Here is a 26006-nt window from a genome sequence, read left to right on the forward strand (position 1 = left end):
CGACCGGTAAAAGTTAACCGGTCGCTTGGTGAATACATACATACATACATACATACTACATTATTTCATCAACTTAAAAAGTGCGCAGTGTCAATCTACAGTTAAATTAAATTAATATTTTTTCTTTTCAAATTTCAGGTTTGCAGAGAACAAGAAGTGTTAATATTTCCTACATTCGCTGTGAATTTTTATTTAATATAATAATATTATATATTTTATAAAAATATTATTTTGTTATAAATAAAATATATAATAAATAACACTTCAAACTAAAAATATTGAATAATACCAACTTTTCCTACGTTCGTGAGTAAAATTCTTTACGTATCAACTGATGCGATAATAGTTAATTTTTGCCACAAATCTGAGGTGGTTTTATTGTAAATTAAGTGATGATTTATAAAAACACACAAGGGAAACAACTTAACTTTGGAATTATTGTTCGAGCATCATCGAAAGCAGCTATCCACTCAAACTTAAAAGGAAGTTTAAACCTGTATAAATTTTTGTGTTATAAAAAATAATTGTGAATACAGTGGAATCTATAAATTATATATACACAGTGATAAATTGTTTAAAATTAATGTGCAAATCGACAGTTACAGTGACCTAAATTCAAAGTGAACTAGCTACTAGGAGACTGGAAAGCGTCAGAGGCGATCGTAAGTTGAATTTTTATTTGCTTTCTGATGATGATGTGTACAGTTTGAGAGACGTGGCTCTAGATAGGAGAGGCAAACACTATTGTGGAAGCTATGATGTGGCGAGCGGCCAAGTATTTATCTACAAGCCAAGGTTTAAGCTATTGCCAAATGATAGTGACGGAAGGAGCTATCTTTGAAGGGCTTATCTCTACAGCGATATAATAATATGTGTGTCGAGCGGAAAATAGGGCGTCCAGGGCCATCGATACCTCTCCCTCTTGCTTGTTTTCGTCCAATCGTTACATTATTAATGATTAAGCTATCATAGTATGTACAATACGATTTGAAATGTTCAAGATATAGGGGGAATATTGGAACAAGATTACTAAATATACCACGTATTGTAAGCCTCTAACAAGTTAAAAAAAATATTTTGACATGGTTGGATTTAAAAAGATAATGATCGTTATTTTTTCACGTGTTCGTCAAATTGATAAACTCTTATTGAGAATGTCAAAATTGTCTAGTTTTCCTTCTAGATTCTACTAGTTGGTTCGGTGTGGAGGGAGGTAATCTCTCAAAACATGTTCAGGGTCAAAAACTATCGGCAAATTTACTTTGTGATCAGCACTTTTAATTGTTTTATTTAGAAAAATTATACTTTACGTAAGTCGTTGACTTTCTCTGATAAGTTGAATTAAATGAAAAATGGACTGATTGAGAATTCGATTAAATTTTAATATTCTAATTCTTCTGGTTAGTTAATTATTATAAATCGTTAGCTATTTATAACATTGAAGGAAATATGTAGGTATACTTTCGAAATAAGTTTCTAGGTCGAATACTTATTTGAATATTTTTCAATTGGAAGGTCTAGTTTGTATCATGTAAGTACGCAATTGTTCTATTTTATAGTGATTATATGTGAATGAGATTGAAATGGGCACGTAGCTAGAAGAACGGACGATAGACGGACGAAAAAGTGCTGGAATGGTACTTCAGAGAATGTTTAAAGATGGAAATGGATGGATGAAATAAGAAAAAGTGTGGAATGAGATGGATGAGGGTTGCCAAAAATAGAGGGAATGGAAGTATGCTAGAGGCCTTCATCCAGCAGTGGATGGCAAATGGCTGTGAATGATGGTGAAAAGAAAAATATTAGTATTAGATTAAGGTAAATTTAAATAGTTTAGTAAGGGTGTAAATTCGTATTCACCAGAAATACACAACTTTTGCTGATTGCACTGATGTATTGTACAAAGTTTGCTTTTTTGGAAGAAGATTTAATTTTTATCCAATTACTATGTTCTTCGTAAACACCCAATGAAAGTAATTATTGTAATGTAAATATTTGAATAAGACGGAGTTAATTTTTAATGATTGAAAATGCCATTGGGCGATCCATTGCAATGTCAGAACTTGGAGCTGAAGTATTTATTCTATGTTCGTGGAAATATTCCAATTTCGAAAATTGGACCTGGAATTTATCGATTTGGAGAAAACCGGTTGGCTCAAATGAGAAAATATCACGTTGACGCGATTTTGCGAGTGCTTCTATTGGAAACCAAGACGATTGACTTGTGGTAAAGCGTTGCGGCGGTTCAGCATTCTAAGCCAAGGTCTTTCCTCGTGGAAGAGAGCGGAGCTTCCTGCGGCAACCAACCGATTGCCCAACCGCCCTCTACTTGTTCTGCCCTACTCTAACCGGTTGGAAAAAATCACACGCGAGTTGCACAAACCTAGATTTATTAGATATATATATTTTCAGAAGGCTCGCGCCAGGTGTGTAGCCGCATCGTCGATAATAATTGACGTGGCGTGTAATTGACTTCAAATTACCTCTCTCCAAACACGCCCATCAATTTCCATTCTATTTGAATATTTTAAACGGTTTATTTAAATCCTGGATTAGTCTGGATATAAGGCAACAATAAATGTGGCAAGTTCCATATGTTTGTGTGTGTGTGTATGTTCACATTGAATGGCAACTCAGTGTGTTTCTGTTTTGCCTATTTTTCAACAATATCTCACGATTCTTAATGGTTTTAAGGTTCTTTGTCTTTCACTTTCAACACGGAGTTTCTCAATCTTTCATGTTACGTTGCGTGTGCCCAGACACCTACCGCTGTTGCTCAAGAAGAATTGCTGGCATATTTCGAAACTCGATGTCGTGTCTTTATACGGTCAGCATGTCTGCCTACACACATCCAATATACTCTGTGGAAGATCGTTTCACTGAAAAATAGACAAAACCTCCAACAAATCCTCTAAAATTGTGTATATTTTACATTCAATTAAAATTTCTTTACATATTTCAGAAATGTACGCACATTTTTAGTTCAGAAAGTAATTTTTTCGGTAAAATTTTTGGAATGATTAGTAAATATTTGAGTGCTAGCGAAGAAGTTTTGAGAGGAAAAAAATTGACAATTACCGAAGAGCAAGTTTTTTATTTGATTTCAAGAGACGTTTGCCAAATATGGTAAACGTGCGGTTAAATTTATTGAAGTGTTGAAACTTTATTGGCGCTACTTCTTTTCGATTAAAATCTTTAATTCTAATGTCAATAAAATTACATTAGGTATAACATTGAATCTTATTTCATGAGTTAAAAATTTATGATTCGCTATTATAATGAGAACTGACCTAACATAATATACCGCTAATCATAAATCATACACTAAGTGAGACGTTTCATTAGCAAAATATCGTAAATGTAGCGATTAATGTATATATCTACTCGCATAATATAAATTAATTGTACTCAATTAACGGAAATTGAATAATTATGACGGAATATATTTTATTTTCGAGGTTTTATTTTGATTTCACGCAACTGCGTAATCTACCATTAAAAATATTTGGTTTGATCATGCGTGAATAATCAAATTTCGTGAGTAACGTGATATTTTAAAGTGAAAAATAATATAAATATTATTCGTACTAATATAATTATACATGTACTTACAATCACGTAAATGTTTAGTTGATGTGTGTGAAGTGGATATTATTACCCACGTTTATTTATTGACCTTAAAAATTTGGGCAATGTCAAACCATACATTCGGTGCATCTAAAAATTGAAAAATTCGTTCCGATTACTTATTCGAATCTTGAATTCATCGCCATTTCGTTATATATAATAAACATTGAGAAAAGTGACTGCCGAAATTTGGATACGCATATTATATTTAATAATTCACATGGTATACCTACGTATGTATATTTTAGTTTTTCACATAAGTAAATGTGTATTTAATACTTAAGAGAGAATAACATACACTGTACATCATTTTACGATTGATATCAAACGTGATTGACGATTAACTGCCAACTACGTGCAGATATCTACTTTTTTTAGACTGAGGGCCAAATCAATAAAGCAATTGCAATTTTGATCAGTCAAAATTTTACTATCTCTTATTTGAATTTGTATTCATTCAACGGATGCTTGCTTTTTTAATCGAGGCTCAGTGAGAACAGAGAGTACGCATCTTGCCTAAAACTGAATAATTTAAATCCATTGATTTCGAAGACGATATTGATTTTTTTCCATTAGGCTTTTTTATTTTATTTTATATACATATGTACATATATACATTATGCCTAACTATAGTGACGCGCTGGAGTATATCTGTAATGTCACTATAGCTTAACTGTAACAAATAATAATAACATACATACATATGTACATACGTACATATAAACGATGTTTCAAAGTTTGTTTTCGCAAGATAATTCAAACTCGAGATTTTGGCATATCTGTCTTCAGTATCGATTTCTAATCACGTTTTAATTTTGAGATAAGATTTAACTAAAAATTAAACAATTTTTAGGGCTGTGCTAACTTAATTAAAATATCTTAGCCCTCTGATTCAAATGAGTATATAATCAACGAAGTTTGTTCTTCTAATTGTAATATTTGATAGACTTTATTTATTAAGTAAGATCCTATTCGAATGTCCAATCAGATTTCGTAATTCTTCATTATTTCGCAATAATCCCGGTTCTACCGACTATTATTGTAATTTCTTTTTATGTAGATCAACTTGCTCTTCTTTTAACAACATTCCCCCTCATATTGATCCTTTTTCTTAGTAATACAATTGATACATATGTACATTCATACTTCTGTATCTACCTTTATTCAATGCTTTTCTTCAGTGAATTTAATTTTTTTCATTATTGTTATTAATCTTCAGAAACTTTTTTGGTGTCAATGTTATGTATAATACATTGTTTCTGCTTTTTAAAATAAATAAATATATAATTAATTTTTCACATTAAACTTTTCGGATTTGTTTTGTTTTTTGATCATTAATTTGAATATTCTCTTTAATATAGAATATTGTAGTTTAATTAATCTTCTTTTATAAGTATTAAGGAGACACATTGTCCACATGGCTTTTCAAGTTTTAAAATAAGTACTCGGAAGACAATGCTGTCTATTTTTACTCGTCTATTTTTAACAGCAATATTATTTTTTCATTTACTTATTTAATATACATTTTTCTAGATTGAAAAACTGTTGAATAACCATTGAATTTAAATTTATTTTACATATTTTATAATAAATAAAATAAAAGCTTGTAATTAAATAAAATGTTCGATGTAAAATTTGGTCATGGCTCAAACGTTAAACTGTCAACGACTATCGTATGACTTATTAACGTAGTGTTGCCCTATGTGTTATATACATGATGTAGTAAGTAAAAAGCGACTGTAAATTAAATGGTTGTAAGTTCAATAAAATGTCATGCAAATAAATACATATTCCGTTTTCTTTGAACCTATGTATGTATGTAGTTGCATTAACACATCAAGAGATAACAAGAGCCAGTCGCAGTGTTGAACGTGCTACCCACCAGTAGCCATTCAATTACATATGTAAATCTATGTATAGGTACATACGTAGGTTTATCGTGATACTAGTATGGTCGGGTCTTCGCAATCTCCTTGTTTTGATTTTGAAGTTATTTTCCGTAATGTAATGATTATTATTGATGTGGTCCGGGGTAGTTGAGTCAGCGCCAGTCCCGTAGTAATTCGGGACGCGCCACGACGTCGCCGGTTGCGCAGGTCAGGTTTGCGCGCGCGCACTCCATTATTGTGCAGGTCAGTTCGCACTGTGCGATACCCACGCACACCACACCCTTCTTGCAATTATCATGACTGATATTGCAATCGGGAATGCATCTAGAATCTCCTCTGGCCCTTTCGACACATTCCCTAGTTCCTTTGGGCAAATTCACACCGCCAAACGAATACAAGTTCTTAAATTCGAGGCTAACAAGTGTACCTCAGATGCAATATTCGTTCGTAAATATGTTGGGTTCGATCGCATGCTTGTAAATATATTACAAACATATAGTAATATCGGGAAAACCGAGCTTTTATCGGTAAAGAGGTGATCAGGGAGAGAATTATTTATTTGAAAAGTATGTATGTTTATGTACCTACGGTGGTGTAGAGCTAAATAAAAAAGAACCAGGGTGGTGTTTAATTTTTACGACCCCCCCTCGCTTTTTTCGATGCTTAAAAAATATGTATCCTAATATTGGTAGTAGTTCAAATATTTATAAGAAAAGTCAAATGCTAATTAACAAATATTCTTGTTAAAATTGTGATGTTTTTTTAATATTTTATCCTCATCTCAAACTGCATCCTCTTCAACATCTTTGATTTTGCAAACCCGTGTTTATGTGTCAACAGCAACATTTGCTATTAGCAGTGCTAAAACCATATAAATTTTAACATGTGAATTTAGAGATGACTATATATTTGCTAAGCGGAGTTCCCTTATTTTATCTATCCTCAAGTGCGTCTGGTCAATAGTTCAAAAAATGTTTTCTTTCCAAGTTTTCGATGGTTTTAGATAAAAATAACCCTAAGAATTTCATCAAAACGTTTTTTAAGCTGTCTTTTAAGCTTTGACTATGCTTAGATTACTATTCGGTCGTGGTCACCACATGTAAGAACGAGAGTCTGGTTACAATATTTGGTATACAAAATTTTATATGACATTACCCAACATATTTTTACTTTATCTATGTTTTTTAATTGTACTCGAAAAACAATTTACATATCAATCAAAGTGCCAGGGCGGCGACCAGGCCCGACCTGGCCCGACTACACCACTGTATACATATGTAGGTCGGAGCGAAAAATGAGAATTTTGGTTTTTACCTCGATTGACCTATAGTCCATCCGCTGTAGGAAGACACTTAGGTAAAACGCACTTGCTGTCTATTATACTCCATCTCGACTAATAGCATTTCGCACGTACAATGTTCTATTGTCTGTACGAAATGGTATTGGTCGAGAGGCTGTGTAAGGGACAGCATGTCAAAAGGGACAGCAGCAAAATCACCCCCCCCCCCCGGAGTGTTTTCGGTAAAATGTTATCCTTGTATTTATCCTTGCTTGACAGTGATCGATAACGGTGTATCCCATATTTGAAGAAATGTAGGAGAACCCCCACGGCGGGGAGATATGTAAGTACACAACGTGCCGTTCTTTCCTGTGTGATTTCGCCCTTAGGCAGGTGAAGGTTAAATAAAAAAAAATCAAATTTAAGCAATGTGCTATGCCTCCAATCAATTAATTTATCTCGACGAAAATTTTGAAAAAGTTGTTTTTAATTAAATTTTTTTATTATTAAAAATTTAATAATGATTAATTTTGAATGATTAACGAGAATTCAAAGTCGCCGTTTTGTCAGAAACACAAAGTGAACTATGCTCACAATAGGCATTTTTATGGCGTTTTCAGAAAATCGAAATTTTATTCATAATCTCTTCATTATTTTGGCTTTAAATGTTAATACAGAAAAAGCCGAAAATAAATACGAATACGACAAAATGTACTAAGATCGAATTTAGCGTGGGCTATGGACATGGCTATCATCTTGCATCCAATTCGTACACACTCAATTAAGTTTGCATTTTGCTCGCATACACTCTCAATTACATCGGTGCAAGAAATATGCTATGCTGCGATATTCAAATGTCACTAGTTCCAAAAAAATTTCGAAAGTGAGTTTTCTCAAGATTAAGACATTTTTTTGCGATTTTTAGGGCAGAGTTAAAGGAAGGGGCAGCAATTCGCTTTCTTTTTGGATCCATTCATCTCTGTATGTTTGATTTCGATCTCGAAAATTCCCTCTATGATTATAAGTACTAATTATATCTTCCCCATTCAATCAGTATCATATTTACCCAAAAACTGGTAAAGGATCATTAAATGCATTGATTGGACGTGACGATGATGTCACGTTTGTCGTTTGTGACGATGTCACGTTTATTTCATTAAAGATGCATATACATAGACTAACATCGATAATATTATTAGAAAGTATTTAAATTGTGATTATTTATAATTATATGTCATTGCAGTAATTACTGTAACATTGAGTTTTGATTGGATATCTCCAATCTAGATATTATTGTACAATACTGCAATAACTGCTGTTGATTATTACTGCAGATATACATAGATAAAGTGAGTGGTATGAATGAACTATAAACACGCTTTTTCTTGCATATTTAAATAACAGCATTTGTAAAAATATAGGTATAAATGTTTTCAATGTACATACTATGTACATTGAGATATTATGGGATTTAGGTCAATAGATTATATATTATATTATCTATTGATCAAAATCTCATAATATGTACATATGTATTTTCCTATTTAACTATCTCCCCTAACATTTTGTAACAATGTTTTTTCTATTCTGGATCTCCATATATTAAAAATACCATATTTTTACTTTTATATACATACATATGTACATATATACAATCTATTTTTACTTTATCTATGGAATCAGGTTTTCCCTAATTTGGGCTACATCTTTATATGTATATGTAGTTTATTTATTTACTACAGTTAAGCTATGTTGACATTGTAGATATATTTCAGAGCGTCACTATAGCTAGAATATATACGTACATGAAAATATAATTAAAATATACAAAGATAAAAATAAAATATTAAAAAGATAAACAAAAATAAAACATGAAAATTATGTAAAATAAAGAACAAAAATAATAAAAAAAATTGATGAAATATGAACAATTAGTAAAAACACATTTACGAACTCAATTTGAACAATCTGTCAAAAATATCAGCATATCTTACATAGATTGAACAAATCCAAGCTAACGGAAATCTAGTTGAGGAGTTTGATGCCCCAAGCACCAGGCGACGAAACCATCAAATTGGTACCTGAGTTGGCTGGGAACATTGAAGTTCAATTTTGCAAGAGTTTGAGAATTGCTCACCAAACCAACCAGTAATTTATAAAAAAATCCCAAATATACTCTACGTCCGTGACTTGAAGGAATTATTAATATAACCTACTGCTCTCAGCAGGTAAGCTCTAGGATAGAGCTAAAGATAGCGACCGTAAACTATCATGTAGGATCTGAGTAACCTCCTCTGTACTCTTTCGATTCTCAAACAATGGACCCTATCACTAGAGTTCCATATAATAGAAGAAAACTCAAGAATGCTTCGTACTAGCGAATCATATAGGATACGGAGTACTAATGCACTCTGGAAAGGTTTACTTGCACGCACTATGAAACCCAACATTTTATGTGACTTCAAAGGTTTATCTGCTTCTCTTTGATTTAATTCATCATTGAATATGTCTCTAGTTAATCTTCTAGCAATCTCGTAATATACACCTCCCACTTCATCTTCTTCACTCGCTCCTAAATTCTTCTTTCTATCAAATTGATAGTATTGTATCTAACCTTCACTTAAACCCCGTGAGTGAGTGTATGCTTTCGCGAATCTAACATAAAACGTGTACATTAGTCTTGCACATTAGGGATCCTTTGAAGATGCTTTTCAAGATTGATAACCCCACTTCTCAATGGGTGGGGTGTGTGATAGACGAGGTTGTCGGGAAAGCCGGCGTCTGTTTGTAAACATGGCCGATACCCGCTGTGTTTGCACACGTGTTCATCGGGTTTAAATTGCGAAATTAAACAGCGATACCACACGCTCTATTAATTCAGATGTAACGTTTCGCTGTTTGCCGTAGAATCTGATTATTGCAGTTAACGTAATGATATATGGCGGCAGCTAATACAATATGTTTTCGATTGTCAATATTTATAGTGGCTATTTTTCTTTCATTTATCGATTGCCCCCCCCCCTCACCTAATCCATTTTGTATTTTTTCATAATTTCGATGTTTGGGGTTGTATGAATTGGTGGCAATTTAAAATCTTATAGTGCTCTTGCATAGTAATGTTTTATTATAGTGTAAACTATGTTTAAGGGAATTAATTCATTTTCCTCACGTTTATATTATAAAATAACATATTATTGCTCTGACTTGCTATTTTTTATCCTTTCACATTGCAATTGTAAGCTTTTGTATACTCTACAATGAATCGTAGTCCAAATGTATGTACTCTAATAGAATACATGCTGAGTTTCTCAACTTTGCGAGGATCGATCCGATTTTCGGTTGTGCAAATATCATCCGTGCAATAAATCTTCATTGCTGTATTATGACACTGCTTTCGTTGTCGTAACTAAGGTATACCATTTTTCTTTTGATCTGCAAATGCATGTTGTGCAATTTATTTATTGCCTTTCTATAGGGATTCACTAGCGAGTTGAACGAATCCTGCTCACAGGTATTGTCCCTATTTGTATTGTGAATTTTCGCAGGTAGATACTAATTTCGCAAGTTTGCAAGTTGTTCAATTTAGTTTCACTCGATTGACACCTGTAAATGTCACAATAGTTTACCTTTTCACGTCAAAAATCCCTTTGTTGTGTTTTTAGTGTCGAATTAGAGGCATTGTGATAAACAAAGCATGCCATTAGCGTTATCTGTTGTTGTGCAACAATCCTGGTTTACGTTTGCAATAATGCATCGGAATTGATAGTTTGACGAATTGTTTCCCATTTCTTTATAAGCGTATCATACGATTCCGGGAAGTAATGAAGATTTATCATCTACCATCTTTTTATTCAATAAATGTTTGTTTGAACTTAGAGCTAAAAAAATTACGTGTGGAGCATTGTGAAATTTTATCACACAAATTTACATGATTACATATATGTAAATGATATACTAACAATCTATCGACATACATATATAGTCAATTACTAATTTTATTCATACTTATTATAAGTAATTGAAATAAATCAAGGAAAAAATTTTTATATTATATGTAAATGGGCCTACTTTATAAAAGTAAAACATAAGTTTGTTTACTTTTTAAGATTTTTATCTGAAATTTTTCCTGCAACATGAACAAACTTAACCAAAAAAGGATATCTAATTTAAATTTAAGATCTTTCCTCGGTGTAAATTACAGTGAATCGCAAGATTGAGCAAACAGATTATTTATTACGCTCGAAAGCGCAGCGCAGATCGGATTTAATTTATGTATTTTACGAAAACGGTGTATATTCTTCAGGACTTTTCTTAGTTGCTCAACTGAATTGCGAGACATAATATTGATACAATGGCCAAGCCTCAAACAAATTAACGCAAGGTAGAAAAAAAACGTCATTATTAAAGCAATAATAATTGCAATACACATAAGTGTAATGAAACAGGAAGGCGTGAGATGGAAAAGTGTACACACACGTAAAAGCAATAAAGAGACAGACAGACAGACAATACAAATAGTCAGCTATTAATAATATGGACGCCGTCTGTTTGCCTCGGGATATATACAATACATAATACCAACTTTTTCCAACACTCTTTTCGCTATTTGCTCACAAACATTTATTCTTTCACGATAAATTTGCCTTTTTTAATAAGTGTTCAAACTCATCGGCCGCGGTGTGATGATGTTTAAATATTTATACTGTCGTCGTCGGGTTGTGTGTATACACTTTGTCTTCGTCAAAACACCAGGTGGTCGGTGCCATCAATGTTGCTTTACATTTCCTAGTATCCATGAGGACGTCAATCGCCTAGTAATTACACTTCATGTATGCAAATGTTTCATTTCAAAGTCTAGCAAGTGCCATTTGATTTGATGTCACTACATATATTTAATTTGCTGCATTTGGAAAACGCATTTGATGCAACTTTAAGCTAGGCGAATTTGATTTTTTTTCGTTACAAACTTAGATGACCTTGACCCATATTTACTCCATACATAATGAATTACATTAATATGTGCTTATTAGTGTGCTGAATTATATTCAATTCATTTGTATTGTTTTTTTTTTGGGAAAACTCATTTTTCATGTAATTTTGTTTTGGGATAATATTTCAGGTTGCTAATGTGTCATAAAATGATTTTGGCATCAATTGAAATAATTTGTCAAAGGTAATAATAATTGTTTGCTTGATTTTGTTTCGGGAAAAGCTCTTACATTCTAACTTTTCAAGGTGATTTTCAACTTAATAGTTACAACTATTGTATTATATTTATACCTACATATGTATGTATATGTATTATAACATATAGATCGATATTGTACAAACATTTATAGCAAAGTGTGATTTCCGGTAAAAAAGGATATATGTACATACAACAAAGATGACAATTCATTGAATAAGAAATAGTTTTCAAGTATAGATGATACATTCATTCGATCGTTTCTTTGAAACCGTTAGAAAAATTCTAACAGATAATTTTCCGCCATTCGAACAACAATTTATTTGTAAAGCTTATATTTTTATTAAATTTTCAATCATTATAAAAATATATTTATCTATTGACGAAAGTCATCTTGAAAACGTATCTCTCGAAATTAATTGAGAACTTTTAAAATTTCCAGAATTATTATTATTATCTCTCGTTGAAAAATAAACCTATTTCACTAGTCTAAACAAAAATAGTCACCGAAGTCTAATCGAGCGCGCTAATCGTTCGACACGTTTGCCAATAACACTAACATCGTTTTAACCCATTCAGCCTCGTGAAAACATAAACAACAAGAGTCGCTTAATTTGTACAAGCACATGTATTGACTCGTACTATTTGCGAAAAACGCTCATTTAAATAAAATAATTCAAATTATACATACATATGTTTGCAAAAATCTATTAATTAATAATACTAAAGTTAACCACGTAGTAAAACAGTCGACAGTCGTTATCGATGATGTGATAGTTTGTTTTATACTCTGGTATTGCTACTAGAAAATATGTATATTATACTAGTGATTTTACCCGGCTTCGCTCGGTATTTGTAATATAAACCGCTTAAATATGGCTAATCTAATAATACCCATTTGATTAAATTTATTTGAATAGTTTTATTTTATTTAAATTTATTTGAATATTCATTTGTTTTTTTTATTAAATTGAACTTCACGGATTCTACGAACCAAACAAACGTATATACAAATTCTCTTTCGATGTTATATATTAGATTTTAAATATATTGTTAATTGTTTTAAAATTACATATTTTTTTAAAATCTATACATGTCTTCTCTATTCAAAAACTTATAATTTAATTGGCAAAATCCAAAATTAGAATCTCATCGTTTTCCACTAAATTTACAAAATGCAGCTCTCTTTTGGAGACAATTTAATCATAACTTGCATATAAATTAAAACATTTCATTTAATTTGGCAGTAGGTAAATTCTGGATCTAAACATATGTATATTGATCGAGCTTTGTTGTTAACATCTATGTAAACATGTAATTTCTATTCTTAGCTGATCAATAGAAATCGCCTTTTATAATGAGATGATTTTGTTGTTGTATGCGAAACTCATTCACAAAGTCTTTGAATCGTTAGCAATACATAGTTGATCAAAGCTATGTTTGTTGAATAAATGATATATGTTTACATGGTTACCATATAAATTGATCAACGTGTTCAGCTTTTGTCGTGTTTTTTCAATAGTTGATTCAAAAGCTATTTTTGCAAGACAAATGAAGTTTTATAAATATTTAATAAATATTTCATTTGTTTCGATTGAAGTATTGAATAAAAAATATTCTAGTTGAAATGGGCTCGTACATATTCGTGCATATTCGTTCATGCTCGTAATATCGCGCAAATCCATCGAAGCGACGGACGCGCGACTTCCAAACATGAAGGGCAAAGAGAGTGATCGCGGATGAGGGGAAAGAGGGACAGAGTAACAATCGACCGGAGGAGTGGCGTTGGTGTGAGTGAGAGAGCAAGGGTGGGTGAGTAGTGGGAGTAGTCGTTTGCGGCGTTTTAACTTTCTAAAAACTGTTGTGTCGACCTTGAAACTGCTGTGTCGGTGTTACAAAACGGCTGGGCCGTTATTACACAACTCGGAGACCGACCGAACGGATACGACAACACCCGATCTCACTCGACAGCTTTTCCGACCGTGCGCTTTTCACGCTGTCAGGCATGTCAAACCGCGACGCGAGCATTTCGTTTGAATTTAATTTAATCCGAAATAATTACATACTAATAATATTTGCTACGGGGGCCGTATATATGTACATACATACATAATATGCCTATTGTGCTAGGCATCATTTGTCATTTTGCCGGATGGTAGATAGAGGATAAATGTTTTAAAAATTGATAATGATCTTCTCTCAGTCGTTTAGCGTCCATTTATAGACGTAGAATTCCCTCATTGATATCCATCTTTCGCTAAATTTAGGGTTGCCAAAAACTAGAAATTTATTATTGCATGGTTTTAACTTGGCAGCATTCACACATGAAAGACAGACACTTACTTATACATATAGACAAAAATTTTGATGTATCAATCATGTTTTGTCCTCATATCATTGTTAATTCGTACAATCTTATTATTTCGACAATTTTTCCTACATTTCTTCAAATATGGGAATCATTGTCAATACAAGGATACAATTTCCAGGGGATGTGTTTTGGCCCGGATTGCCATAGTATAGATCAAACGTCCTAGCGTTTTTAGATATTCAAAACTATCTGACTTATGGGCAGGGTTGCCGAGATTCAGGCGAGATCGACATTCTGCCAAGTTCCAGGGCCCGGACTACGTGATCGATATTGATATTTTATATTATTCTACATAAAAATACATATATTTCTTTAATGCTAAATATTTATTATTTTTCGATCCGCACATTCTTTGTGTCCATGTGAAATCGTACCTGTTATTTAAAAAAAATAGCATTTAAAGTATTTTCTAATAGTTCTGATAGATTGGTTGCATATAAAAAATATAATGTATAAGTTTTTTTTTTGGTTTGTCATAGGGTATGGACTTATTTTTACAGTGTCCGAGATTCCTCTCGGTGGCCCTGCCTATGGGTACTATCCAAATCTATGAAGACCATGGATATTATTCAAATCAGTTTTCTAGTGCCTTTTAGGAGTTATGGAATTCAACTTTTTGCCAAAGCCAAGAGATATCTTATTTAGGAAGCATTTTATAAAAATATAAAGAACATAAATTTACAATCCTGCAATCCTGAAGGAGTTCAACTTTTGGCACCAGAAAATTACTGGGTTTTCTGGAATCGTCAGCTATTTATGGGCATCAAGGCTACAACAAGTATACTCTTAAATTCACCCCATCCAAGGGCTGTACTACTCTTCAACAACTTGCTCAATATTAAATACTTAAATGCTGGTTATGATAATGTGGTCGAGCAGATTTTAATACATTGATAATATTTATTCTACTTTTCTTATTTTTTTATATGTCTATGTATTTCCTATGATATTTTTTATATATAAAAACATATTTAACCTTAACATTATATGTCTGCGATTACAAGTCAAATTGGTACATGCTTAGTGACATTCATTCATGTATTATTGATTTGTAAATCACTTTTTTCTTTGAGTTGTATTAATGATTTAATTCATTCCATCTACGAAAAAAAATAGGAACACGTATGCGAGTAAATGTGTACAGGTTTTGGTTAGGGTAGTTTCAAATATGTAAACATATATGTACATACATATGTACATATATAGGATGTAGTACAATATTACATACAAATATTTGATTAAAAATCGTTGGTAAAAGTTTAATTAAAAAAAATCAATTATTCCGATTGTAATAAAAAAATAAAATATTTCATCACGTGCAGATAAACGAATTGTGCCAGTCGATTTTCCGGCTTTTCCCCGGACGGCGCAATACGGCGAACAATTGTGAAAATTCACACAATTGCACAACGAATCGAAACGAAATGTATGGTGTTTATTTTTAAATCGGAAACTATGTACAATTCAATGGAAAATTTCACGGTCAAAAATTTATTACATTGTTACGCTCGCCGAGCCGCCGAAGAGATTAAAATCAAGGTTGTTAATTCGACAATTCCAAACTGCGAACGTTGGAAAACTAAATTACATTTCCAAGAGTCGAACGAGACCAGAGACCGGCTACATCCAATCTAACAAATACACCCACACGATCATTCGCATGCAGGAAGTGCACGAACAGATTGGAGTTTGAGGTACGAAGCGGGTTGTCAGATCGAGACGAGTTTTTCCCGCGAAAATTCCTAAGATATACGTACACCGAATTTCGCTCAAATGTCGTCCACATCTCCATGAGGAAACTCGTTGAGATATATACACAGACAAACGTCATGGACGCCAAAAATCCGCGGTGACCTTCCCCGTTTTGCCGGTCAACAACTTCTTTCGCCGCCGGCTCTCAATTCCATGGCCACTCTAAATGCATAAGGCTCATTTGAATTTCAAAATCTCGGTTATGTATTAAAAATATACGACGGATACTTTTCAGACTAAGAAAAAATATGACTGATTTCAATCGGGATTGTATAATAAATACAATATTGTATGTGTATGTAGTGTGGATGCTTCATATGTTCATATGTATGTATATTTGACAATTCTTTCTTATCGAGAGCGGTGTTAAAATCTTCATATTTAGATAAATATATAGATATAGATATATAGATATATAAATATATATGTAGATATAGAGCAATGGCAAACTCATATTTAAATTTATTTATATAAATGAGACGTGTGAGATGAGTCATATCTTAGAAGCTTCAAAGAAAGTATCCAGAGGAAATGAATTTTGATTTATAAGGTCTACATATGATATTCTATATATGTAATTCTATTATCGAATTTCATAAGAATTTAATTTTGGTAATGTTTTCTGTAGAAAGTTACGATATGACGTAAATATATTTTTTATAACATTATGACCCGTAAAATGATATTAATAAACAATTTATATAAGTAAAATATTATTATTATAGATTGAGATTTAAAACGAGTCAATATTTTTCCGTTATTCGTTTTGGTGTAACTAATAGGATAATTACAATTTGTTGTTCATAGCACTATCATTTTGAATTTATCTGAAGAAAATGTGACACTGTATTAAACTATTTCCTCTTATCAATTTTTGCAGTTTTTGTGATTTTGAAAAATAATTATCGATAGTATCTGTAGCATTGACATCGATAAGATATTGATGAATTTTTATAGTTAAAATTCCGACGTGTTATTATATCGTTATTACACATCGTAGTTGTTACGATGATTAGTTAAAATTCCTGGAAGTGGATGATTCAGAAAAATTTAGCACCATCTTGGATTTACTACGTATATATTTGCTTCGATACATTTGAATCAGATATGCAAATATTACATATTATAATTGGTTAATGGCAATGATTCAATCTTAGCTTGTGCTATGTTTTATAATATTCAAACTACATATGGTATGTACATTCATATATACATACATAAGTACCTTTATACAATCCACAATTTGGATGATGAAATAAAATCATACTGCTGATGTAGTTCGGTGAAGAAATGAGATATCTAATCTAGCATGTACATACATAAATAAAATAAAAAATACAATTTATAGTGTTCGTTAAATGTTTTTAAGAGATCGTTTACATATAATTAAAAATTTACGTATATATTGCTAAATAATTCCGTTGCAAATGAATGCATTGAAAATCATATTTTAAATAATTTTTACACTACTATATAAGTACTTCCGGTCTATATAAATTTACCCAATTTCAATATTAATAATGTTAAATACATGTAAAAATTTAAACACCACGTGTGGAATCGCGCCGGAAAAGCCGCTCACTCACACATAAACACACGAAGTAAACCGGTATTTCCGTTTGGCGAAAATACATCCAATTTTCATCATTCGTGCAGTGTATCCACAAAATTATAAATGTGAAGTTTCAAAGCAGTAGGCGTGTCGGTTTCCGGAAAAATAGCGAAAACAGACACCCATACAGACATCGCAATCAAGCGTATTTTCCGCCACCGCAACATCATAATATTGATAACAAGGAAAATGCATGTATTTGTTCCGGTTTTTTTTCACGTTTTCCGTCGAGGTGACCTTGACCTCCTTTTCGACCGGTATGTTGCTTTGTCATTTTTTTGCGACCTGGCCGTGAAATCGAGACGCAATTTGAGATGCATATTTTGAAGTATTACTCACACTCACCTGTGGCTTCTGGTGAAACGATCGGTTGTCCTTATCACCGGAATTCGTCTACCTGAGCCGACCGATTCGTGACTAACCGGCCAACCGGTCGGTTGGTCTTTAGATCGCCGGTTTATATCCGGTCACATTTGTAGCTAGGATTCATCGTTTCCTGGAAGCGAATGCCTGCGTTTTTCGTTGCAAACCATCTGTCAAACGTAACTGATTTGAATATTTCACCAATCTATGTATGTATGTATGTATTTATTTAACTTTGTTTTTCTTTGAATCCTTCATTGATGATCTACATATTTAGTCATACAGTTGTTCTTTGAGACGGTGGGAGTTGAATTTGAGTAATAAAAATAACGATTTGTCATTCAAAATCGCCATTCGTTAATGTATATATATATATTTTTGATTATTATTTCAGTTGTGAGAGATGAATAGATGAACCAAAATCATTCAATTTCGAATACTTATCTAAAAAAGTAGTTAGTTTTGCCTTTTTAATTGCGTGTTTAGTTTCAGTTCAATATTTGACTTCTATACGATGTTTGGAAACAGTTTTCGATGTCTTGGTTCTCGTTTGAATTAAATATCGAACTATTACATATATAATATTATACCCAAACAGTTGCAAATTCTCATAAATGATGTTTAAATTTCTAAGGTTTTCATATGTATTTTGAGACTTTAGAATCAATAATGGTAATTTGGGTCTCAAAATTAACCAGGTGAACATTTTAAGATTTGATTAATAAAAAATATCTATACGAGTATATTGAAATAAATAAAATATATTTTTTTGATCATATCTGCTTATGCGTAACTTTTAAAGAAAAGTAAATAATCTATTATACTGTATACCTGAACGAATTTGAGAGTGTAAGATTGTTCTTTTTTCAATCAATAAAAGTGTTCAAATCAGGCTTCAAATTTAAATAATTAACTATTAAGATAAAAGGGCTATATCGATATTATATGTATGTATATAGAAATCAATCGTGTAAATATAGCGGTATAGAATCAGTGTGTGTATTATCGATGTATTATATATCAAAGGGATTAAACTTTACTTCCTTCTTATCCTCTCTAGCACTATAATCCAATTGGATGTAATGTCTAATGATATCAAAATTGTTCGAAGGTATAATAATTAATAAAATACGCCTAATTTATTATGAAATAAATTATGCGTAGATTTTATTCAAATTGACCACACTGGTTTTATTATAGAAATTAAAATCAAATGATATGAATTGACATGCAAATCACTTGCAGATTGTAATCAAAGATACTATACGAAGGCATTTGTTAATTTAAGTTCGAAATCGAGACACCTGTAGCGATTAGTCGTGCGCGGTATATGGCCGGATTGTTCACTTTTACTTTCGTCAGTTCGAGAGAATGAAAAAAAACCCCGACACTCGTTCGTTTTCGTTCGGACGAGTTCGGCAAAGTTCGTTCTTCGCCGATCGGCCCCACCAATCACGAGCCCGTTTTTAAAATATCAATTGTTTATATGTTTTTTTTATTTGAATAATTATTCAAATCGATTCCGAATATTTTAACACGGTGCTGTCAGAGCGTAATAATTTATTTTGGCAATATATATTATACATGTTGCAAATGTCGTTTGCAACTTGATGTTTCCGCTCGTTTCGAAACAGAATCCCATGTCGTCGAGAGAGAAACGTGAAAGGAAGTAAGACCTTGAGGGAATCGCGAGAACGTTCCGCAGATGATGGTAGTAGAGGGACAACTTCTATCTAAAATGAATACAAAATGCTCTTTTCAATTTAGAAAAAAGTACAATTTCAATCGATCGTTAATCGAAATCGTGACTTAGAACACGTTCGAATAATATTCGCTAATTTGAATTAACGTCCGTCTCGTTAGCGTCATCGACATTGAAAACAAATTAAAAAAAAGTACCTACACACTTACCTGATGAATGTTTTTCATTTGGCGGCATTGTTGCGCAACGCTTCAAGGTTTGAAATATGACGGTTTGAGTTACTGAGTTTTTACTTTCTTCTCTTTGGGAATATGCTGAAGAGAAAGTGGCTATAAATTACACTATCGATCTGGGTATTGAATTGACGCTACTACAGAATGATTCCTATTGTTCTGTTTGTTATTTTTTTTTTCAATAACCTATCATCGCTTTGGATCCTTGTGCAGTTTCTTTTGTGCGATTTCTCACGTTTTTGCCCCCCATTTCACAGAACTGGTATGTTGAGGATGCACGTTTGACCGGATGATACGAACCACCTTGAAAGGTAAAAAGGACACTCCAAGGTGGAGAGGGCAAATTATTTTATAATTAGCCCGAGAGGTCTGAAAGTGTGATCAGGATCTATTTTTACATCGTAGGTTGGTTTTTATTACGCGTGCTATTTTTGTTTTATTTCAATATTTAATAGCGTTGAGAGTAGTTTTCCACTTTTGCACCGCGTGTAATGGTGGTCGGTACTGGTTTTTTTTTGCATATTTATTGTCTCTCGCTAATCATAGGTTAAGGTTCTTGTGAAGTATGACTGTTGATGGTAATTACCAATTGGTTTTTATTTGCAATGTTGCTTTTCCTTTTATTGCCATCGTTCGTTTATTTTTATTCAAATTTGGACTTTCATACAAAAGACTTGTCGCCAATATTGTGATATTTTTTTTACCATTGTATGAAAGTTTATTCAAATAATGTAAATAAATACATTTTATCAAATACTTATGTAAAAGTATTGAGATTCGTAAGATTTCACTCAATTTCCATCAACCGGAAACGTTACGATTTATTTTGGGATTTCGTATTCATACAAATTGCATCTATGTATTTCATTGCTACCAATACCACTTACATACATACATACATGACATACACTATTTTTTATATCTATTATACAAAACTTACGAACAAAAATTTCTTTGGCCAACAGGGAAACAAAAAAGTAAAAATAACGGTTTTGTACTTTTTGATGATGGTTTCGATATTTTTATTTTATTTTTACATATGTATATATATATGTATACCAGGAAGGCCTAACAGGTAGACCCTAATGCGCCTTCCTAGAAAATTAATTACAAACGTTGTAGCATTTTTATTACATAAATCTCTGTATTTCGAGAAGCTGAAGAACACGAAATTAGCAATTAATTAATTAATGAATTAATCCATAGAGACATCTATTGATTTAGACTTTAAATTATTTTTTACATATTATACTTAAATCAAATTCAGATATTTGTGACAGCGGATAGGATGATTTTTGCCAATTTGATGGAAGAACCGTTTCAACAATGAAATCAGATAAATTGGCAAACTCTGATAAGAAGTTATACAAATATCCAAGTCTGACAAGCAGTATTAAAGATTACTCTCGTAAAGTAAACTTTCGGTGCTAAACATAAACGCCATCACCGAGCCATACTCCTGGCAATTAGGACATATAGTTAATTTAAATGAAAAATGTATAATAATTAAAAAGGTATGTAACTTGACTGTGGATAGATACCTACTTAAAAACTTTAAGTCAATGCAGAATATATAATTGAATCGAATTTAAAAATGATTGTTTTGAATGTACTAAAAATCAACATTGAAAGTGACGTCATAATTGTGCGGAGACGTCCCAATACCTATTGTCATCATCATCATTATGATCATGATTTCTAATTCGAGGCATTGTTTCACGGCGCGTTTGCACTTCCGCTCTAGAAGCGATGCACGATTGGTTTCGTAGGAAGTTAAACAGCTCTACAGCTACCACATACAGGGGCCAGGAAACAAGCAGTTTATTTGAACACTCGACCAACTACATAGAGTCCACATGTGCCGAACAAAAGTTTTGGCATCAAATTCCCAGAACTGGGAACCACACGCGCGCCCGTCGAATGCTGGGGTTTGACCCAATTCAAAGAGACCGTAGACTGAAATTAGCCGGCTTGTGAATATCGTAGATGCGTTCCAGTATCACTGGTGATGTTCTCCGGTGTAAACGAGGCATTAGATTGTAGTGCAAGTCGTGTTGTATGGGTTTGTGTGGCCCAATTGAGGGCGCCGCTCGAGGGCCGGCTGATACGCGACTGTTGCCCAACAGCTCGTTCATTGTTCGCAATTTGGGACGCGACCAACATACGCTTGCTACACACATTCACATAAACGACAACTGTTCAACGTGCACGTTGAAATGTTGGTAATTAAGTGGAATTTTAGATTTTTTAAATTTTGTGTGGGAAAAATATTTTTATGGTGATTTTTGGTAGACTCGTAATGTCGGTTGTTAGGAAGGATTTTGATCATATGTACATATGAATGAAAATTGGCATTAAATCAGTACATTATTTAGTTTATTTATAAAAAAGTTAAGTTTCAGTATTTGTTATATTCTTAGATGTGATTAAACAAATGATCGATTTTTTTATACGTTTCATATTAAGTGTGAAAACCTACATTAATATCACTTGTATTTATATATGTACTTAACACAATGTTTTAAAATTATATATAAATAGACAGATTTTTGTATATATTGTAATTTTTTGTTTTTATTTTGAGTCATATGAAATATTTTTAATTAACAATTTTAATATGAATAAAGTGATTTTTGCTGTCGGTACTAGTGAATAGCAAAAACGACTCAACTAAATCTTTTCAATAAAAAAAATGATTAAGACTATAAGACTATAATGTCGATGGCTTGGTGCACAGATATTGTATGTCCATTTTTGAATTTGAAGTTTGTAGATGCTGGAATAACTCAGGTTTTTCCTTTCAACGTAATTTACCTTGAAAGGAAAAACCTAAATTATTCCAGCACTTACAATCTAAAAATTACACCAAGCCATCGATATCATCATTCACAGCCATACGCCATCAGCTACTGGATGAAGTTCTAATACGCTTCCATTCGTCTCTGTTTTGACTAAAAGTCGTCAAATTTCTTCTACATTTCTTCAAAATGGGAATCTGCGTTATCGACCATTGTCAAACCTGTGTCAATACCAGAATATCAACGAAAACACAGTAGGGGGTGAGGTTTGCGAAGGGACGTGAAAAAAATATGTCTTGATATGCAAAAGATACCGTAAAAACTGAAGTAATTTTTTTTTAATTTTTCGTCATTAATTACGAATATTTTGAAGGCTAAGGTACTTTAAAAGAGAATGAAAAAACTTGTTATTAAAATTTTTTTTACACATTTTGATCATAGAAATAGGAGATTAGAGTTTTTACTCTTATGTTGTACATTTCGTTGTACATATATTATGTGTATTCATATTCATGTTGAATATGTAATCATATAAACCTCACGAGGTGATTTTTAAATATCTTATTAAAGTCCTTCTCTTTTCATATGTATGTATAAAGTCGAAACTAAAATAATCACTTGGTCATTGATCGCCACGTGCCACACTTCGGCAATTACCCATAACTTTTATAATTTGTTTTCGTTGTGCTGAACATCAGGTAATTTCCAGTAGCACGTGCATATGCTTATATAGGAAAATTAGGGGTGATTCAGAATAATTTTTCAATATTTTCGATACGTCGCTCTTCCGCTTCATTCGCATAGAGATTCACGATCTCGCAAATCGGCTAACTAGAAACCCACGCAAGAAGACAAGCGTGAAAGGAGAAGACCTTGGAGGAATCGGCGGGAATGCTTACAGAGAAGAGAGAGGGACAAATGATAATTTTCAATATATCTTGTGTTTTTTAATGCACTTTTGGTCAATCGATTTCGCGACCTCGGGGTCGTCTTGACCAGCGTGGGACGATTTTTGTCGTGTTGTTAATGAAGTGTTAATCGGTGTGGCGATTTTTGTTGCGTGTCATTTTATGTATTTCGTGTTGGGCATGTGTGTGGAATCTTCAATTGAGCAATAATAATGTCGATGCCACGGTGTTGCGCAAACGGTGAAATATTATTAACACATTCCTCGCCGGAGCGATTTAGGTTTTATCTGGCGCCTACCGTTTGTACCCACTCTATGTGCAATTCGATTGCCACTTGTCGTTAACTTTTACTCGGTTGACGCCTGGTATTTCAAGGATACGAAATGTTGAGCTTCTCGATCGTAGATGGTCATCGTCTTGGTCGCAATGACCATTTTTGACATTTTAGCGTTTTCCAAAAGAATGTCGATTTCAGTTCGGTACGACGGATTGAGTGTGAAGAAATATTGCGAACTGTAGATAATCAACATTCAATGTTTTTATATTATTAAATTTCATTGAACTAGTATCTATCTACCTGTTTCATATTATCACCATCTCGAGAAACATGTGAAGTTGCATTGGTAATGTGGGAATGAAGAAGAGGCGATGATTTTGAGAGTGACATCACATTCGTTACGGAATATTATATTAATATCGAATAGATGTTCATATCACGATTCAATTTGTAAAACTGGTCTAATTTGTCGATTTGATTTGTATTATAAAACGGTTTAATTAATTATTGAACAATCTCGATTTTTTGTAAAAAAAATACTACTATACATATCTTCATGTATCATTAATATCAAACTTCAGTTTTCTATATAAAATGGAAAATCCGTATAAATATATTTTCCTTGATTTATATCTTCAAATGGAAGATGACGAATAACCATATTACGTAGTATAATAGTGGGAACTTGATTTAGAAATATTATGTAGGTATTGTGTAAGACAAATTCATTTTATTTTTGTAGACAAATATTTGTTTTATAATGCCAATGTGTATGAAATATGGTTACTACTAAAAATATGGTTATACACATTTATATTGGCTTTTTTTAAAAAAGAAAATCCAACTTAAAATTTCAATGTCACTGAATCAGATGTATCATCAATAGAGGTAACGACTTAACCTTGACCCTGAACTTCCACAATTGGCATTAGTCAAATGTTTTTATGCACCTTCTATAACAAAGATTTTTTTTCATTTTCTGCATGTCAGATTATATTATTTTGACATGAAATAATTTATCAATAGTACATTAGATCAACGAACCAATTGAAAGTTTTATTAAATAATATACCAGATAGAGATCTAATATACATATATGTACGTCGCACTAATCTGTCTTTGTTTACGTATTTCTGTATACTGTATACTGTATACTGAAACAGTCACGATTGACAACAATGTTCTTTACAATTCAATGAATGATACATAATAGGAAATGTTTCATTTGGTGGTAAATTTCAACTTATTTTGCTATTTATAGGAAATTTTAGTACTTAGTGTACTTATTATAATGGGTAAAGAGATTTTTTTAATTTCAGAAGAATTTAATATTTGCTGTTATAATAAGCATGTACTCATTTTTACATTTTAGTATTCATACAATCTTATACATTTGTCAATTTTTTATTGCAAATATCAATCGTGTCTGTTTTTATGTCGATGCCATCAAAAAAGCACCATAAAATTAATATAAACATTTTTTATTTATTGAGCTAAAACAAGTCTGTTAAATATCATTCTGAATTCTTGACCATAATTTTTATTCACAATGTAGTCGAGCGCTATAACATATTTTTCTTTTTGAATGTTTCGATTTATTGAATATTTTTTGAAAATAGTACATTATTATTTAATTAATTTTCATCTTCGTCAAGACTTAAAAAATAGTCGACTGGTGCTTATAGACAGTGGCCCCTATATAAATCTCTGTACTCTATATACAGGCTCTGTCGGTTATCGAATGAAGACAAAAGCCGTGGTTAATGCATTTTCGGAAAAGCGTACGTGCGCTCATAAATGCCCTCAATGATTTTTACTACCGTTTGCGATATTTTAAGAATAAAATAAAAGTAAAACGTTATTTGCACACGACATTCAATGTCGAAATTCCTGCTATAAATAAGTTTTGGCCAATGAGTGCAAATATTGAAATGTGAAGCATTTAGTAAAATGAAAAACGCTTTTGTGAGTGATTCAATTTTTTTATGATATCGTATTGGATTGGCATAG

General features: G+C 32.3%; 1 protein-coding gene across 1 annotated transcript in view; it reads left to right on the top strand.

Moving 5' to 3' along the window:
* The first annotated feature begins 227 nt into the window (after window positions 1–227).
* Window positions 228–26006, top strand: part of LOC143917780 (transcription factor Ken 1-like) — a 56003-nt gene continuing 30224 nt past the window's right edge. The window contains exon 1 of the mRNA XM_077439362.1: window positions 228–662. The gene's annotated coding sequence lies outside the window, so the exon portion shown is untranslated. The remainder of the gene's footprint in view (window positions 663–26006) is intronic.

Source organism: Arctopsyche grandis, chromosome 10 (assembly GCF_051622035.1).
Source record: "Arctopsyche grandis isolate Sample6627 chromosome 10, ASM5162203v2, whole genome shotgun sequence".
Lineage (NCBI taxonomy): Eukaryota > Metazoa > Arthropoda > Insecta > Trichoptera > Hydropsychidae > Arctopsyche > Arctopsyche grandis.